General features: G+C 36.7%; 1 pseudogene; it reads left to right on the forward strand.

Moving 5' to 3' along the window:
- The first annotated feature begins 325 nt into the window (after positions 1-325).
- Positions 326-797, forward strand: LOC126952891 (60S ribosomal protein L23a-like; annotated as a pseudogene).
- Positions 798-8,169: the final 7,372 nt, after the last annotated feature.

The following is an 8,169-nucleotide window of genomic DNA, read 5'->3' on the forward strand; positions in this document are numbered from 1 at the left end:
ATGTTATGCACATGTACCCTAGAACTTAAAGTGTAATAATAATAGTAGTAATAATAATAATAATAAAAGATTTAGGTTTTTAGATAGCATCAAGTAATTTCAGGACATAAAAAAAAGAGCTTTGCATAGCAGGCCATCATTACAGGCCACTGGTCAGACTGTAGATTGGCTGCCCCAGTGTTAGTGACTCACAAGTGGGTTCAGTTAGCTATGATTACAACAGTGTGGCCATTCGTCTACAAAATGAATGCTATCTCAACAGACTCTTCGGTGAGGCAATCCTCTTATATAGTGACTATCATTATGAAAGTAACCATGAGACAAGATGGTGCCAAAAGCGAAGAAGGAAGCTCCTGCCCCTCCAGAGCAGAAGCCAAAGAGAAGGTTTTAAAGGCCAAGAAGGCAGTGTTGAAAGGTATCTACAGCTACACACACACAGAAAAAGATCTGCACATCACCCACCTTCTGGCGGCCCAAGACACCGCGACTCCGGAGGCAGTCCAAATATCCTCGGAAGAGCACTCCCAGGAGAAACAAGCTTGACCACTATGCTATCATCAAGTTTCTGCTGACCACTGAATCTGCCGTGGAGAAGATAGACGACAACAACACACTTGTGTTCACTGTGGATGCTAAAGCCAACAAGCACCAGATTAAATAGGCTGTGAAGAAGCTCTATGACATTGAGGGGCCGAGGTCAACACCTGATTCGGCCTGATGAAAAGAAGAAGGCATATGTTCAACTGGCTCCTGATTACAATGCTTTGGATGTTGCCAACAAAATTGGAATAATCTAAACTGAGTCCAGCTGATTAATCCTAAATATACGTATATCTTTTCACCACATACATGCCTCTCTGTCAATTTCTGGTTGGGCTGAGAAGCCATATACAGGCACTGACGTTGTAACAGGGTTTGGGCAAGACTCCTGTTCTACTTATCCTTTTGAAACACTCACCTTGCCACTCCACCATGCCTGATTACTCCAGAGATCTTTGTGACTAGAGTTAGTGTCCTAGAAAAACCAGAACTCAGAACTTGATTTGTGAGGGTAACAAGAAGCTTTACAAGAACCCCTTCTTTTATCCTTGGAAGAGGCTGTGTGAAACCATTGCCCAGAGTTTGAAGGGCATTAGCATCCATTTCAGGGGAGTGTGGGTTGGCTGGCTTTTGGGTAGCATTTGTCCTCACACACCCATCTACTATGTCCAACCGGTCTGTCTGCTTCCTTCACTCCTTGCCCAATAAAGGACAAGGACTTCAAAAATAAATAAATAAATAAAAGTAGTCTACATAGTGAGTGAATGACCTACCTAGTGTCTTACCACCTGGAAAACCCAGGAACATTAGTTACACACCAAAGAAGTGTCAGTATGATAAAGCTACGTATTCCCTTTCAACCTATTCCAACCTCATTCTTGAAGTTCTTCTTTCAGTCTTTCCCACATACACCCTAGTCTCCTTCCTCCCATTTTCATTTCTGCTTAGCCAAAGCCTCCCCCAGGTAGAATTTTTCCCACTCCAGTAGGTTCCTACAAATGGTATAATTATGTTGTCTTAAATTCCCAGATCCTAAAGTTTGAAACCATCTCTGTAGATGGTCTCTAGATCTCAGAGACCATCTCTACATAAAAATTGGAAACAGGTTGCCATTAGGTGCTAAGGCCAGATATCAGCATTTTTCAACCATGGTTTTCTGACATATTGGTTTCAACAATTGTGAGATAATTTTAAATATTTTGTTATTAACAATAAATGCATAATACTTATGAGGAATTTGCTTTTTATTTCATAATGTCACTTGCATCATGATCATTTGCATTCTGAGTGAAAATTTTAAAATAAAATTATAAGTAATATATCAGTAATATCTCTGTATTTGAAAACTAGACATAAAATTCATTAGAAGGAAATCAGGGAGTAAAGAAGGGTTCAAAATGTATCAAAGGATGAAGAACAAGGCTTCAGAATACACATAGAAAGCAAGTCAGCTCCCAAAGCTCAGAGGCAGGAGCTCCCGCAGTTGTCTCCCAGATGGCAAAGGCTGCTGAGGACTCCACTAGCAGGAGGGTGGAAAGCTAACCATTAAGATACTGCCTACTCTTCTACTCAAGATTCACATTCAAAAGCAGGGCAACTGATTGGTCTAATTTGTCCTTGACTAGAAAACATCAGACCTCTGATTACAGCAGTAATGATGCTGTTTTAAAAAGAAAAATGAATGTTGAGCAGTGAAATAAAATAAAGTATGACTACATCCATAGCAGTTTCAGTAAGCAATGCTTGTCTGCCCTGTGTTTTTTTTTTTTCTTACTGAGAAGAGCAGATGGAGAGTTACAAAACAGTAGGAACCAAGTGTTTTATACAAATTCTAAGCATCCTTTACACAAGCCCTAAGCGTCACATTTTTTAGAAAAAGTCAGTGCTTTAAAAAAATTATGTGTGATGAAGATAGCTCCTGATTCAAATCCAGAAGCAAAACTAACAAGTATAATGTATATGCTTTGTAAATATTCTTAAATCAGCAAATGCAAGCCTATCACTTGTTATAAAACAGAAAGGAAAATAATTTCTCTACTCCCACCTCAACAGCCCCCTTTGTTTACCCCTGATTTCTGTGGAGGTTTTCAGGCCCTCATCTCAGTGTCTTCATGCTCTGTGCTCATTGTGTGTGAGTCATGACGAGGCTGTCAGAAGCAGGGTTGCCAGAGTGGGGCTGGCATCAGCGATCATTCCTGAAGTGCCAATGGGCATGATGTGCAGACAATTCCAGGCTCTTCCTTGCCTTCACAACTTTTGGTAACAGGTGCAGCAAATGAACTCCTGCCACTGTCTTCCTTAAATGCACACAAATAAAGCATTACCATGTCTTGGATGTGAAGTGCTGCCTACTTCCATGAATCATATTTTGTGTTCATGACTCTGCAACTGGGAATTAGTCATTTAGACTTAATTAGTTTCTTCAAAATAGCAAATGCCTGTGCCAATAATTTAATATCCAGATGTAATTTATATAGCCATATAACATCTACAGAAATGCCAATTTACACACTTAACCGATAACAACATATATATATTTTTTGCACTCTGCCGACAAAACCCCAAATGAACTCCGAGTCATGTGTTGAAACTGGCTGCTCTCCTCCATTTGTAAGGGCAGTCAGAATTAAGGGCTCACTTTCAGCGATGCTGAATCCAACCAAGTGCTTGACAAGGCCCCATTCAAGGAAAATGCAAATAGAACAAATCATGCTTCAGGCAACTTGTAAAGTTGTATTTAAATTTAATAATTTTATCAGATTTTGACTAAATGACAAAATTACATGACAGACTTGTATTTTTTTAGGTACCTAAATCACAACTACTAGAGAAACAAGCATGACACTAGAAATATAAATAACTCTTTGAATCTGACGCTCAGTTTTTCTATCACAAACACAAGCTCAAGTGTATAGAAATGGGTCTCATCCTTAGCTTTATTTTCTATGCATTTAATATTTGCAGAGACAGAAAAAGAGAAAATTTAATGTGTGTACTGTCCCTGAGATATTTCTTAAATTATTTGCAATCATCACAAGAGTATAATAATCTATTTTGCTGAGGATGAGCAAAGCATATTTAAATTTCCAACTCAACCAACAACAATTTTTGAGTTTCTGCTGTGATTTAAATATATGTAACATCTCCGAAAGTGACTGGAGAATATTTTCTAGACACAAGTAGTTGTTGCTAATTTAATAAATATTCATTTTACATCTACTAATATGGATGTAATCACAAAACAAAATAAACCTTATTACAATTTTTCAAAGTAGGAAATGTATGATTACTAGTTTTGGCCATAGAGTCTCTAATAATTGCTATTTAGTGAATACATGAAGCAAATATCAATATATGATGATATATGGAGAAATTATTTAATTTGGTGCCTGCTGAGAAGGCCTAGTGACCTAGGTCATAACTTAGGAAAATGAATTGGGTTAATCAGGATCACCCTTGGGAACTTGAATTAAGTAATATAGATCAAGTGAGGCAGTTAATGGTGAATATAAAATTGAAAGGGTATGATAGAAGTGAACAGAGAAAACATGAAAGGCCAAATTCAAGGAAGGGTCAAGTTCAAGTAGAATCGGAAAAGGATAAAATAGTTGGTAAAGAAAACAGATAAAGTGCCCAGTCCCAAGAGTTATTTTGGGTTTCTGATGGATTTACTGCTCCAATTTCAATGCATGTACTGCCTTGAAGTCCCTTTTGTTCTATTACATTGCTTGGTACATGGCTTGAGTCTTTTTTCCTTAAAAAACAAACAAACAAACGAAGAGCCCAACTAAGGTATAGTCTATGTCTGTTAATCCTGAGAATGGTTGCATAATGCAGCAGCTGACTCTCCAAGAATGCTGGGTCTGCAGTCTCTCTGACAATTAAGTGTTCTTTGCATGATCAGCCATCTCCTGCTCTGGTGACAGAAGGTGAAAAGTTAAAGCTCTATTGGCACTAATAATCTCTTCCTTTTCAATTCCTGATGCAAATATCAGACATCTCACTTGAGTAAAAATGGACACTACAGCACTTCTAGTGCAATGACTTTACATTTCTCTCTCTGGCAACAGGGCTAGAAAGTATGTTCTGTTAATTACTCTAGGCACTAATATATTTTTTAGTACTGTGCTATATGCCTAAAATGTAAAGATTAACTAGTCATGGTTCTTACCTTCAAGGGGTCTGAGTTCACACTCTAATGGGAAAATTCACATGCAGCTAATTGCAGAAGGAAATAATAAATGCTCAAGTCTTTGCTTTTTTTAAAATATGTTGTTCATCTTCTCCTAATTAATTTATGAGTTATTTATTTATTCTGAATATAATTGGAGTCCTTTGTTCCATGTAATCACTGTGAATACCTTCTTCTAACCTATGACTTGTCTTGTACAGGAACAATGTTCTAACAGAGGAATATTTCTGCTTGGAAGTATCAGAAAAGAATTCACTAATTGAACTGAACACCAAAATACATGTAGGATTTCATCAGGCAAAAAGTGGTAAGGGACTTTTAGGATGAGACAATTCATAAGAATGAGTGATGATATGGAGTTGAAAAAGTGTGAAGCTTGAGAAGTGCAGACCTGGAACCCAAGACACATGTGTCAAGTGAAGCACAATGGAACCTTCGAGGCGGAGGTTACAGTGAACTGAGATCACACAACTGCACTCCAGCCTGGGCAATACAGCAAGATTCTGTCTCAATTGGGAGGCCAAGACGGTCGGATCACGAGGTCAGGAGATCGAGACTATCCTGGCTAACACGGTGAAACCCCGTCTTTACTAAAAAAAATACAAAAAACTAGCCAGGCGAGGTAGTGGGCGCCTGTAGTCCCAGCTACTCGGGAGGCTGAGGCAGGAGAATGGCGTAAACCCGGGAGGCGGAGCTTGCAGTGAGCTGAGATCCGGCCACTGCACTCCAGCCTGGGCGACAGAGCGAGACTCCGTCTCAAAAAAAAAAAAAAAAAAAGATTCTGTCTGAAAAAAAAAAAAAGGGTGGTGCAGGAGGTGGAGAAAATTAAACCGAAATAATAAAGGGCATCCATTATGTGTCATACAAAGAAAAAGAGGGACCCAGTGGAGATTTTTCTAAACATTTTTACGTAGAACCCTCTGATCTTAAGTATAATGAATTTTGATATATAACCACCATTCCAGTCAAGACATAGAATATTTGAAATACTCTATAAGGTACTTTCATGGCCCTTCTAAGTGAGGCCCTCCTTACCCTCAGAGATAACTATCAATTAGTTCTGCCTATCTCAAACTTTATATAAATGACTTTCAACAGTCTGCATTCTTTCCTATCTGGCTTTTTTTCCATCAGCCTAGTATCTTTGCAATCCATCAATGTAGTTTGAGTCAGTGGTTCATTCATTTTTACTGCTGTGTATACCTTACTTGTATGAATATATCACAATGTATTTACCATTTGTCTTAGTCAGCTTGGACTCCCTTAAGAACATACCATATAGAACATTATTTTCTCACAGTTCTGGGGGCTGGAAAGTCCAAGAATAAGGTGCCATCAGGACTGGTGTCTGCTGAGAGCTCTTTCCTTGGGTTACAGGTGGCCAACTTCTCACTGTGTCCTTACTTGGCCTTTCCTTAGTGCCTGTCTGTTTCTCTTCCTATCATGAATGCTGTATCCTCATGACCTCTTCAAAAAACTAATTATCTCCCAAAGGCTAAGTCTCCATATACCATCATATTGTGGGTTAGGGCTTCAACATGAATTTTGAGAGGACACAATTCAGTCCGTAGCATCATTTTCCTCTTTCTGAAAATGTTGATTATTTCCAGTTTGGGGCTATTGTAAATAAAACTGCCATAAATATTTTTGTACAAATCATTATGTAGACATACACACTCATATCTTATATGCACATATCTAAGAGTGGGATTCCTAGGTCATTATCTTTAGCTTTAGAAGATAATGCAAAACCAGTTTTCTCAAGTGGTTGTAATAAACTTATTTCTCACAGCAATTTTATAATTGTATAAGAATTTTAGTTGAACTGTGTCTGTCCTAGCATTTAGTATTGGCAGTAGTCCTTTTAGTTTAAGTCAGACTGGTACAGTATAGTGATATTTCTTGTGTGTTAAATTTGTATTTCCCTGATGAGCAATGATATTAAATACTTTTGCAAATGCTGATTGGCCATTTGGATATCCTATTTTCTGAAGGATCTGCTCAAGTCTTTGCTTATTTTTTAAATATGTTGTTCATCTTTTCCTTATTATGAGTTATTTGTTTATTCTGAATATAATTGGAGTCCTTTGTTGTACGTAAACATTGTGAATACTTTCGTCTAATCTGTGACTTGTCTTTTCACTCTTCCACGGGTGTCTTATTATCATAAGTTCTTAATTTAAATGAAGTCAGATTTATCAAAATTTTTTTGTTTTATGGTTGGTGCTTTTCATGTCTTACTTAAGAAATTTTTGCCTATGCCAAGGTCATGAACATATTTTCCTATAAAATTTACTTCATAAATTTTGTCTTATCATTCATGTATTTAGGTCTATAATGCATCTCAAATTAATTTTTGTGTATGGTATGAGATATGGATCAGAGATGGGGCTAAAGATTCATTTATTCTGTGTGGATATCCAATTGTTATAGCATCATTTACTATAAAGGCCATCATTTCCATATTGCAATGATGCACACCTTTCTTGAACGTAAGTGGCCATATATGTGTGGGTTTACTTCTTGATTTTTATATTCTGTTCCATTGAGTCTTTTATTAGTTTGGTTTTTTTTTTCATTGCACCTATATATACTATCTTGATAGTAAATCTTGAAATACGGTGATATAAATCCACCAAATGTGTTTTTCTCCTTCAAAATTGTCCTGTACTTTCTAAGACTTTTGCAATTACGTATAATTCTAAAATCAAATTGACAATTTTCACATGCAGAGCACACACACACACATTGGGATTTCATTTGGAAGTGTATCTATTCGATAGATCAGTTTGGGGAGAATTTAAATCTTAATAATATTGAGGCTTCCAATTCTTGAGAATGGTATATCTTGCCATTTATTTAGGCCTCCTTTCTCTCAGCAGTGTTTTATAATTCTCAGTGTAGAGATCATATACATCTTTCATTAAATCTATTCTTAACTATTTAATTTTTGATGCTACTATGGAATTAATTAATTTTACAATTTTTTCCATTGTTTCTTGCTAATAATCAAAATAACTGATTTTTGTTATCTTGCATCTAACAATTGTATTAAATTTACTTATTTCTATTACCTTGTTTGAAGATGCTTTTGGATTTGAATTGTACAATCATATGATTTACCTTTTTCTTATTTTTCAGCCATCTTAACATTTTATTTATATTTTTTGTCTAACTGCAGTATTTATCATGGAAGGATTTTGAAGAGAAAAATGACCTGGTTGCATTAGTATTTTAAAAGATATTCTAGTAAAGGTGTGGAATCTATATAGAAGTGAGAAGTTAAGTCTGGAGAAACCTAATTAAGGAAACATATGTGGGAATCCAGAGACAGATGTATATTCAAGAAACTTTTCAGAAATATAATTGATGAGGGATGGCAATCAATTATAGAAACTGAGATCTCCAGCCAGGGTCCTTAGCCATTACATGGTGTA

Source organism: Macaca thibetana, chromosome 4 (genome assembly GCF_024542745.1).
Source record: "Macaca thibetana thibetana isolate TM-01 chromosome 4, ASM2454274v1, whole genome shotgun sequence".
NCBI lineage: Eukaryota > Metazoa > Chordata > Mammalia > Primates > Cercopithecidae > Macaca > Macaca thibetana.